This window comes from Leptodactylus fuscus, chromosome 2 (genome assembly GCF_031893055.1).
Source record: "Leptodactylus fuscus isolate aLepFus1 chromosome 2, aLepFus1.hap2, whole genome shotgun sequence".
In the NCBI taxonomy this organism is placed as follows: domain Eukaryota; kingdom Metazoa; phylum Chordata; class Amphibia; order Anura; family Leptodactylidae; genus Leptodactylus; species Leptodactylus fuscus.
Window position 1 is genome coordinate 26,892,767 of NC_134266.1, and position 12,232 is coordinate 26,904,998.

Sequence of the window (12,232 nt, forward strand, 5' to 3'; positions counted from 1 at the left end):
ATGCATGTTAGAGAAATCTCTGAAGATGTGAGATTGTAATTCCCGTATGTAAGCTAATGGCAGATAGCAGAACGCGCTGACATTTCATTCCCTGCGTTCCCAGGTTGCATGTGGAGAGATGCAATGGAGTTGCTTCAGGTAGTTTATTTGTCTTTACCTTGAGAGATGATATGCCATACGGTCAAAACACAATTCCTTTCTCAGTTCTACAAGATGGTTGCTCAGTGGTTACAGACTGAATAACACATATCCAGGAAGAAGATGCAACAAGAAGGGAGGAGTAACAGAAACAGAGAATTATGGGAGAAAACTACTTAAAGAGCCCTGCACACAATATCAATGTCTATGCACCAGCATTGCACAATATATGTAAAAACACTGTATGAAAGTCAAACAACCAAGAATGAATGATACAATATGAACAAGAATCATTACTTCAGCAATACCCCTGCTGTAACAGCATACCTTTGCTGCAATGATATGGGATTTTACCAAGTACAGTGTCTCAGCTGAGGACGGCTGTTTCTATCTGATTGGATCTCTTCAGCCCGGCGCAGAAAAGACTGACTTGACAGAGGTGAGAGGGTTCTAGATAGGGTTAAGGGGATATCATCACTCCTTAGGGAGAGACCACCATATTGGTGTGTGGAGTCTTATTAACCCATTTGCGCTTCACTGTCAGTGACTCGGGGTCTACTTGTTGTAAAACGACATAAAACCCTGTGACTGGTTTAACCCCCTTTAAGCTTGTATTCACACACACACACGCCGATCTTTTTTGTTTCTGAAATTACCTCTTAGTACCAGGATCTTCATATCATTGATATTATGATTTTGATTGCAGAAGTGTTTTGGCACAGGGAGGTCCATTCTCTGCTCTCTAATCGTATGTCTGTGTGAGTTCATCCTCATCCTAAGTGTCTGGCCTGTCTGTTCCTGTGTCAGGGCTCGTTCACATCTGCGTTGCCCTCTCCGTTGTGCAGGTTTCCGTTTCCTGCATAAAACAGAGCAGGAGACTGAATCCTGCAGGACTCTCACCCATTCTTTTGAATTGGTGAGAAAGCTGTCCGGCCGTCAGCGGTGGTGAGTGTTTTACGCTCTCCGCCGCGAAACCGGGTTTTTTAATCCAGACACAGTCGGACATGCAGTACTCTGTGTCCGGATTTAAAAAAACTGTTTCGCGGCGGAGAGCATAAAATACCGCCACTCACGGCCAGACCCGGTCTGTGCTTTCCGTCTTCTTGCATGTAGAAGACGGAAAGCTCAGAACGGACAGATGAACGCAGGTGTGAACCTAGCGTTAATTGGAGGTGACAGTGAGCTGCTAATAACCATATTCCTGAGGTTTGGTGGCTGTCTGTAGCACAGGAGAGGGGGGTCTGGAAATATGGATTTTAGACAGTTGTCTTTTTGTAGTAGTGGATGTAATTTGCGTGTGATACCTCTCAGCGTCTCCAGGTGTGGGTTATATGTGACAACAAGGGGCACCCAATTATTTTCCTGTTTGGTATTGTATTTTAATAACTCCGATCTTGGTATTCTGCTGGCCCTGGTGATTTGGTTTTCATCTGTTCTTGGATGGTAACCCTGCCTCAAGAATGTATTTTTGAGGTCATCCAAGTGTTTGTCCATATCTACAGCGTCTGTACATATGCAATGGTATCTGATAGCCTGGCTGTAGACAATGGAGTTCTTTATGTGTTTGGGATGAAAGCTATCCCATCTTAGGTAGGTAGGGTGGTCAATCTGCTTCCGATACAGCGATGTCTAAACTTGGTTGTCCTGTATCTTGATGACTGCATCCAAGAAGTTTTTCAGTGAAGGAGTGATTGAGCGTCGGGTTGATGGTGGGATGGAACTGGTTGAATTGTTCATGGAAGGTTTCCAGCTGTTGTTCAGACCCAGTCTAAAGGATTAGGATATCGTCAATGAAGCGGTAGTAGGCCCGAGGCCTGGTGGTGCAGGTGGATAGGAAGTCATTCTCAAGCTTGGCCATGAAAAGATTAGCGTACTGTGGCGCCATTTTGCTCCTCATTGCGGTGCCAGTCGGCGCTACATAGATGCAGTCACCAAAACAAAAGTAATTATGGATGACAGTACTGGCATCCAACAGCAGGGCGCCAGGAACTGCAGTTTTCACCGCAATCTTCATCGCTTAGGCTTGTCGTATGCTATCACTCTCCTGATGAAATTTATGAAACGCCATTTGTAGCGAGCCCCAACAAATTTATCATTGGGGTCTCTGTAGCTACTCCAATATCTATGCCTAACCTGTGAGAGATAAGGCTTTGTGTAGCGAGCCCCAGCAAATTAACTACTGGGGGCTCTGAGGCTACTCTAATGTTTATGCCTCACTAGTAATGTTATTAGTTTTATTCCTGCGAATAAAGCCAAATCCACGTTACCACATTCAACTTAATATAGGGGTAATGGATAACCTCTTTATGGTCCTTCCCTATCAGCAGGAATCGTGTATTTTAATCATTTGTGCCAATTTTAAACGTAATAATAAAAGTTAATTTTTATGTGCTAATTCCCATTTCTATTTTGAATCAGTTTTACCCTTGTGAATCGCTGCCTCTGTTAGGGCGAGTTCACACCTGCGCCCGGTCTCTGCTTTCAGGTTTCCGTCTTCTGCCCGAGAAACTGGACAGGAGACTGAAACCGGCAGTCAGTTTTCAAACCCATTCAAATCAAACCAGTTTTTTTTTTTAACTGGACACAAAGTCGGACATGCAAAAAAAACGCTTTTGCCACGGAAATCAGAAGACTCTCACGGGCGGACACTGAATGCTGGGTTTCCATCTCCTGTCGGCAGAAGACGGAAATCCACAAAGTGGAGACCGGGCGCAGATGTGACCCCGCCCTTACTGAGATCGCTGTTTTTTTCAATATGCATATTACCATTTTGGAGCAACAATGGTGCTGTCATTGCTCCAAAAAGGGAAGTGTGAACGCATGAGGAAAACTGTGATTCAGGTGACAACTGCTATGGGGTGGAAGAACGTGAAGAGTTAAGTGTTGATGTGTTAGAAACAGGAAAATTGACAACGGGTGAGTCAGAGCAGCTCCAAAACTGCAGGACTTGTGGGGTGTTCCCAGTATACAGGGGTTAGTGCAAGTGGCATAACTAGGAATGGCAGGGCCCCATGGCGAACTTTTGACATGGTCTGAAAAACGACCCCCGAGTATAATAGTGCTTGTGGGGCCTGCGCCATCACTTACCCATCCCGGACCCTGCCAGGATCGGTTAGTATATTGGACCCGTTACTGGCTGGAGTTACTCCAGCCGGTAATGGCCTATTAAAACAAACAAACAAAAAAACGCAGCGGTAGCGGCTGTCGCCGGACCCCTAATGTCCCAGGCCTTGTGGCAGCCGCCTCTCCTGCTTCCCCGGTAGTTACGCCCCTGGTTAGTACCTTTCAAAAGTGGTTCAGGAAGGGACAACCAGTCGTGGGAGTCCAAGGCTCACTGATGTATGTAAGGACCGGTGTGGTCTGACTCTAAGAGCTACTGGAGCATTCATTTCTGGAAACGCTCCTGTTGACTAATTGAGAGGGGATAATACACACAGGGCATGACATCTTGCTGTGTATGGGGTTGAGTAGCCACAGACTGGTCAGAGCGGCCATACTGACCCTTGTTCATCACCAAAGCACCTACAGTGGACATGCGAATATCACTGGACCATAGAGCAATGGAAGACGGTGGGGACACTGCTATGGACTGGACAATGCTCTGCTGGGAAACCTTGAATGCTGGCACGTGGATGTTACTGTGACACCTTTCACCTGCCCCCTGCATGGAAGTGGTGCCCCCTAATGGCAGTGACCGCTATCGAGAGGATAATGTGCCTGCTACCCTGCAAATAGTCAGGAATATTTTGAGAAATGTGTTAATTGTTAACTATTGCATGTAAAATAAATATATATAAATTGGTTGCTGCACACCCGGTGACATTAATGGGAACCTACAATTAGATGTCCTGATTACTCAAAACAAAATGGATCCAAAGAAACTGCAACAGTGTGAACAGAATCCCTTTGTCACATCAGGATTGGAGATGAGCGAACACCGTTCGATCGAATAGATATTTGATTGAATATCAGGCCGTTCGAGGTGTTCGATTCCAATCGAATACCAGGAGGAAAACGCACTAAAAATTCGTATCCCCTCCCACTTTCCCTGTCGCTTTTTTTGCACCAATAACTGCGCAGGGGAGGTGGGACAGGAACTACGACAAGGGAGGCATCGAAAAAAAATCGCAAGAAGTAATTGGCTGGCTAAATCAGGTGACCTCCAATTTATACGAATAGTGGATTTAACATTCGGTTAACTTGAGACTGTGAACTATGTGACTGTGAGACGGATAGATGTACAGGCAGGGCTAGCTAGGGATTACCTTTATTTAGGTGGGAATGTCACTTACCCAGCTCTTTGGGCTCTATCTGGCTGGGATCCCTGTCAGCTTGCGATATGCGCAAGCTGACTTTTTCCCATAGGAATGCATTGACCAGCGTTGATTGGCCGAATGCCATACAGACTACAGCATTCGGCCAATCAGCGCTGGTTCTGCCGGAGGCTCATCTGTGAGGAGGCGGAGTCTAAGATCGGACCAGAATGGAGACTGCTGTGTACCGATCTTAGACTCCGCCTCCTCCGGCAGAACCAGCGTTGATTGGCCGAATCCTGTACTCTGTATGGCATTTGGCCAATCAACGCTGATCAATGCATTCCTATGCCGAGATGTAGCAGTGCTGGCCGTGCGCTCAGCTCAACTACTCCGGAGTTGAAGCTGAGCTGAGCGTACGGCCAGCACTGCTACACCGGAGAACTGCTGAACCCTGCTGCACACTCAACCCTGCTGCACACTCAGCTCTGCTGCATCTCTGATGCAGCAGAGCTGGGTGTGCAGCAGGGTTCAGGGCATCTCTGATGCAGCAGAGCTGAGTGTGCAGCAGGGTTCAGCGTATCTCTGATGCAGCAGAGCTGAGTGTGCAGCAGGGTTCAGCGCACACTCAGCTCTGCTACATCTCTGATGCAGCAGAGCTGAGTGTGCAGCAGGGTACAGCATATCTCTGATGCAGCAGAGCTGAGTGTGTAGCCGGGTTCAGCAGTTCTCCGGTGTAGCAGTGCTGGCCGTGCGCTCAGCTTGGCTGCATCTCCAGAGTAGCTGAGCTGAGCGCACAGCCAGCACTGCTACATCTCGGCATAGGAATGCATTGACCAGCGTTGATTGGCCGAATGCCATACAGAGTACAGGATTCGGCTAATATCGAATATTTTACTGTTCGCTCATCTCTAATCAGGATCGGTTTATTAAAATAAAGACAAACACAGTAGACCTTCTATAAGCCACAGCAAGCATATGCAGGTAAAGTGTTCTTACATTTTCCACTAGGTGGCAGCAGCCATCAAATAACATTCAGAATCCATGTCCTGACATAGCTCTATCTTATAAAAATGAATTTCTGTCTGTTCTTTATGCACGACCAAATGACTGGACCGATCTTCACCAAATTTGGCACACAGATACTTCAGGTGTCCGGGAAGGTTTAAGACAAGAATCCAACTCACTTGGACGTACCGTTCCGGAGATACAGCTTTCCCAACACCCTGACCCCCCATTAGCCAAAACAAACCTGCAAGTCTTTCACTCATATTCGAACTGCAATACACACAGTCACTGCACATGTACAATCCAACACTGATAACCAAGCTGAGATACATGCATCAGAGGATTAGATACACAGGTCAGCACACAATATCATATGTCAGAGGATTAGATACGTGCGTCTGCACAAAGTACCACAAGCCGAAGGATTAGATACGCACGTCTGCACACAGTTCCACATGCCAGAGCATTATATACATGCATTTACACAAAATACCACACACTGGAGGATTAGATACACAGGTCAGCACACAGTATTACATGGCAAAGGATTAGATACATGCATCTGCACACATTACACACTAGAGGATTAGATACACGTGTCTGCACAAAGTACCACACGCTGGAGGATTAGATACACAGGTCAGCACACAGTATCACATGCCAGAGGATTAGATATGTCACATGCCAAAGGATTAGACACGCGTGTCTGCACACAGTTCTACACACCAGAGGATTAGATACACGCGTCTGTACAAAGAACCACACGCCAGAGGATTAGATACACAAGTCAGCAAATAATATCACACAGGAGAGGATTACACAGTACACAGTACCACACGCCGGCCAGAGGATTAGATACGCGCATCTACACACAATACCACACGCCAGAGGATTAGATACGCGCCACTGCACACAATACCACACGCTGGAGGATTGGATACGCGCCACTGCACACAATACCATACGCCGGAGGATTAGATATGCGCCACTGCACACAATACCATATGCTGGAGAATTAGATACGCACGTCTGCACACAGTACCACATGCTGATCAGAGGATTAGATATGTACGTCTGCACACAGCACCACACGCTGGAGAATTAGATATGCACGTCTTTACACAATACCACATGCCAGAGGATTAGAAACGCACCACTGCACACAATACCACATGCAGAAGGATTGGAGAATTAGATACGCAAGTCTTTACACAATACCATATGCCAGAGGATAAGATACGCACCACTGCACTCAATACCACATGCAGGAGGATTACATACGCACATCTGCACACAGTTACACATGCCACAGGATTAGATATGCGCTACTGCACACAATACCACACGCCGGAGGATTGGATACGCGCCAATGCACACAGTTACACACGCCGCAGTATTAGATACACGCATCTACACACAATTCCACATGCTGGAGGATTAGATACGCAAGTCTGCACACGCCAGAGGATTAGATACGCACCTCAACACATTGTACCACATGCCAAAGGATTAGATACACACATCTTCACACAGTTTTAAACGCCAGAGGATTAGATACGTACGTCTATACACAGTTATACATGCTGCAGGATTAGATACACACGTCTTTACACAATACCACATGCTGCTGGATTTGATACACATGTCTGCACACAGTTCCGCATGCCGCAGGATTAGATACACCCATCTGCAGGCAGTTCCACACACTGGAGGATTAGATATGCATGTCTTTACACAATACCACACAATGGAGGATTAGATATGCGCCACTGCACACAATACCACACGCCAAAGGATTAGATACATGCTATTGCGCACAATACCACACAGGGAAGGTTAGATACACGCGTCTGCACACAGTACCACACACCAAAGGATTAGATACAGTGTTGGCCAAAAGTATTGGCACCCCTGCAATTCTGTCAGATAATACTCATTTTCTTCCAGAAAATGATTGCAATCACAAATTCTTTGGTATTATTATCTTCATTTAATTTGTCTTCAATGGAAAACCACAAAAAAAATAGTCAAAAAGCCAAATTGGATATAATTCCACACCAAACATAAAAAAGGGGGTGGCCAAAAGTATTGGCACTGTTTGAAAAATCATGTGATGCTTCTCTAATTTGTGTAATTAACAGCACCTGTTACTTACCTGAGGCACCTTAACAGGTGGTGACAATAACTAAATCACACTTGCAGCCAGTTAAAATGGATTAAAGTTGACTCAACCTCTGTCCTGTGTCCTTGTGTGACCACATTGAGCATGGAGAAAAGAAAGAAGACCAAAGAACTGTCTGAGGACTTGAAAAGCAAAATTGTGAGGAAGCATGAGCAATCTCAAGGCTACAAGTCCATCTCCAAAGACCTGAATGTTCCTGTGTCCAGGGCCGGCGTCAGCGCACGGCATAGTCGGGCAAGTGCCGGGGCCCACAGAGCCTCTGAGGGCCCCCCAGCACTTGCCTGTCACGATTTCAGCTCATCGGCGTCCGTCCGCCGATGAGCTGGAATACATACGCGATTAAAGCAGGAGCTGTGAGTTCAGCTCCTACTTTAAAGCTCCGGCCCGGCTTGCGTGTGTAGGCGCGATGACGTCATCATGCCTACACACGCAAGCCGGGCCGCAGCTAAGCAGGAGCTGAACTCACAGCTCCTGCTTTAATCGCGTATGTGACTGGAGAGAGGAGCGTCGGGGGATCGATGGAAGGTGAGTGATGGAAGATGAGTGTGTTTGTTTTGTATTAAATATAAAGGTGGAACATAATGAAGGGGGCCCATGAAACTGGGGGGCAAATGAAGGGGAGGGGGGGAACGGCATGACACTGGAGAACATGAAGGTTGTGGGGAGAGAACGGCATGAAACTGGGGACAAAGATGGAGGGGGCCCAATGAAACTGGGGGGCAAATGAAGGGGAGGGGGGAATGGCATGACACTGGGGCAGATGAAGGGGAGGAGAACAGCATGACACTGGGGCAGAGACGGGGGACATGAAACTGGGCAGATGAAGGGGGAGAACGTGATGAAACTGGGGACAGAGATGGAGGGGGGGACATGTAACTGGGGGCAAAGGAAGGGTGTATATGAAACTGGGGGAGAGATGGAGGGGGGGCATATAATTTACGGGTGACTGTAGGAGGATTGTACTGTGTGGGAGCACATGATAAATGAATGAGAATGGGTGGAATCAACAAAAGTGGGTGGAGCCAAATTTGCCGTGGCGCGCAGAGCGCGCCGCACATTTTGCTCCTCTTTCTTCTCTTTAAAAATTGGGAGGTATGGCGTTGGTGACGCCACACTCCTGCATGACGTCACTCGCTTCATCTGCGATGCACAGTGTCTCGACTCCCCCGCCTCCTTTACAAGGGGGCCCACTGAGGCTCTGTCGCCCAAGGGCCCATAAAAACCTGGAGCCGACCCTGCCTGTGTCTACCGTGCGCAGTGTCATCAAGAAGTGTAAAGCCCATGACACTGTGGCTAACCTCCCTAGATGTGGATGGAAAAGAAAAATTGACGAGAGATTTCAACGCAAGATTGTGCGGATGGTGGATAAAGAACCTCGACTAACATCCAAACAAGTTCAAGCTGCCCTGCAGTCCGAGGGTACAACAGTGTCACCCCGTACTATCCGTCGGCGTCTGAATGAAAAGGGACTATATGGTAGGAGACCCAGGAAGACCCCACTTCTTACCCAGAGACATAAAAAAGCCAGGCTGGAGTTTGCCAAAACTTACCTGAGAAAGCCAAAACGTTTTGGAAGAATGTTCTCTGGTCAGATGAGACAAAAGTAGGAAAAGGCATCAACATAGAGTTTACAGGAAAAAAAAGAGGCCTTCAAAGAAAAGAACACGGTCCCTACAGTCAGACATGGCGGAGGTTCCCTGATGTTTTGGGGTAGCTTTGCTGCCTCTGGCACTGGACTGCTTGACCGTGTGCATGGCATTATGAAGTCTGAAGACTACCAACACATTGTGCAGCATCATGTAGGGCCCAGTGTGAGAAAGCTGGGTCTCCCTCAGAGGTCAGGGGTCTTCCAGCAGGACAATGACCCAAAACACACTTCAGGTCAGCACTAGAAAATGGTGGTGAGAGAAAGCCCTGGAGACTTGTAAAGTGGCAGCAATGAGTCCAGACCTGAATCCCATAGAAGACCTGTGGGGGAGGAGAGATCTCTTGGTGGCAGTTTGGAGAAGGCCCCCTTCACATCTCAGGGGGGACCTGGAGCAGTTTGCCAAAGAAGAATGAGAAGAATGGTCTAAAATTCCAGCAGAGCCTTGTAAGAAACTCATTGCTGGTTACTGGAAGCGGTTGTGTGCAGTTATTGTGTCTAAAGGTTGTGCTACCAAGTATTAGGCTGAGGGGGCCAATACTTCTGTCCGGCCCATTTTTGGAGTTTTGTGTAAAATGATCAATGATTTGACTTTTTTTTCATTCTCTTTTGTGTTTTTTCATTGCAAGCAAAATAAATGAAGATATTACCAAAGAGTTTGTGCTTGCAATCATTTTCTGGAAGACACCGAGTATTATCTGACAGAATTGCAGGGGTGCCAATACTTTTGGCCAACACTGTATTGATGATCTCAAGTCAACCTGCACTCCTTTAAAGGGCCCTTATATGTGACATGTTGGGAAGAAGGGGCATGGCCAGCGCATAATAGACCTACGTCACCAAAAAGCCCACAAGATGGCCGGTAATGGATGTGGCCCCTGCTGAACATCTTCACAGCGTGCAGGGTGTGCCCAATATATTGGCAAGTATGTGATAAGCATTACACTCCCATAAGTCTGTGTAGGCGGTTGCCATGATGTCATTATAATACACAGCCGTCAGCAAGTATCTGTCAGAAGGGGCCATGTACACAGGCTTGAGGGGCCCTCCGTGTTATCGCTTTGCTATTAACCCTGCGTTACCAGTTCCTTGTACACATAGAAGACCGGATTTACCTGTTTGTTCAGTTTTTATTTAGTCAAATACATACAAGGCGCTAATCCCTTTTGCATCATTGTTTGCTTATGGGGAGATGAGATAAGACCTGAGGCCTACCTGGGCTGGGCCCGCTCTCCAGGAACCTCATACAAGGTGCCTCGGCTGACATGATATATGGTAATAAGACTGTACATACTTCTAGGTTTTGGAGATGGAGTGAGGACATATACGCCATGCTGTCTGTGTTGTGTTAGACTTTAGGATGACCAGTGCCAGTCACAGTGCCCTATAACTGACAATAATAGTGTCCCATATTACGGCCATCCATAGCGGACCTATAGCATTGCCAACACAGTGCTGACTACAGGAACCCCATAACAGTACCAGATTTATCACCGCCATGTGCCTACCACAGTCCTCCCTTAATAGTCCCATAACTGTGCCCTCGTGACCTCAAAGCTGTACTAGTCATTGTTCCCGAAACTGTGCCAACCATCGAGGGCCATAACAGAGCTGACTACAGGACCCCATAACACTGCCAGATATAGTGCCTGCATAATAGCCTCAGTCGCCATAACAGTCCTTGCTCAATAGTCCCATAACTGTGCCCATCATAGTGACCCCATAGCGGTAGTGTCCCATTGTAGTGCCATCCACAGAACTGGCTACAGGAACCTCATAAACAGTACCAGACATATCACCGCCATAATAGTTTCAGTTCCTACCACAGTCCTCCCTTAATCGTCCCATAACTGTCCCAGACATGGTGACCCCACAGTAGTACTGACCTGTGTTCCCATAACTGTGCCAACCATTGTGGGGCCATAATAGAGCTGACTACAGGATCCCCATAACTGTGCCAGATATAATGCCTGTATAATAGCCTCAGTCGCCATCACAGTCCTTGCTTCATAGTCCCCTAACTGTGCCAACAATAATGACCCCATATTGGTAGTGTCCCATTGCAGTGCCAACCACAGAGCTGACTACAGGAACCCCATAACAGTACCAGATATATCACAGTCATAATAGCTTCAGCTTATGTGCCCACCACAGTCCTCCCATAATACTCCCATAATTGTGCCAACCATGGTGACCCCATAGCAGTACCAACCAGTGTTCCCCTAACTGAGCCAACCAATAGCAGAGTCATGTATAGTGAACCCATGACAGTGCCAACTGGTGTGTGGCCCCATAACAGTCAGCCCGAGAGTATAAATACTTGTAAAACAATGATTTAGATAATCTTTTCTGATCAGCTTTATTTGGATGTCCCTCTGTTATACCTCCTGGAAATCTAAGAATAAACTGACAGTCTCTTTTTCAAAAGCATGCGTCCGTACACAGTCAGAGACAGTCAGCAGTGATTTGATAGTACCGGTCTATATAGGGTCACACCCCCAACCGCTAACACTTACGTTATCAATCAAGAGTTATCAGGAGGAATAACAGAGGAACATAGAGTTAAAAAATAGTTGCCTCAAAATTGATATTTTTCAAAGAATTTACTAAAACAGAAAAGTCATCAGGTCCTCTGGGGCTGGCATTTGGATGTGCCATACACAGCTATAGGTAAAAACCCCTTTAGATTTTGGAGAGAGGGGGGTATACACTGAATGGCCACTTTATTAGAGACCCCCATTTATTTGTGGCATGGACCTACTTTGGCCTATAGAAGGAAGCAATGTGTTTAGGCATCCACAGGTATCTGAGGATCCAGGGAGCATTACAGTGATGTCACTACGTTTCCCATCCAAGTAACAGGGACTGAAGTGGGCTGCGGGGAGCGGAACAAGATGAATATTAATTAATTCCCTTTTTGCCCATTTTACTGTGTGGGGGCCACAACAATGGGGCATTATATATACTATTTGGGTCCACACGGCTATTAATATATAAATTTGCTGT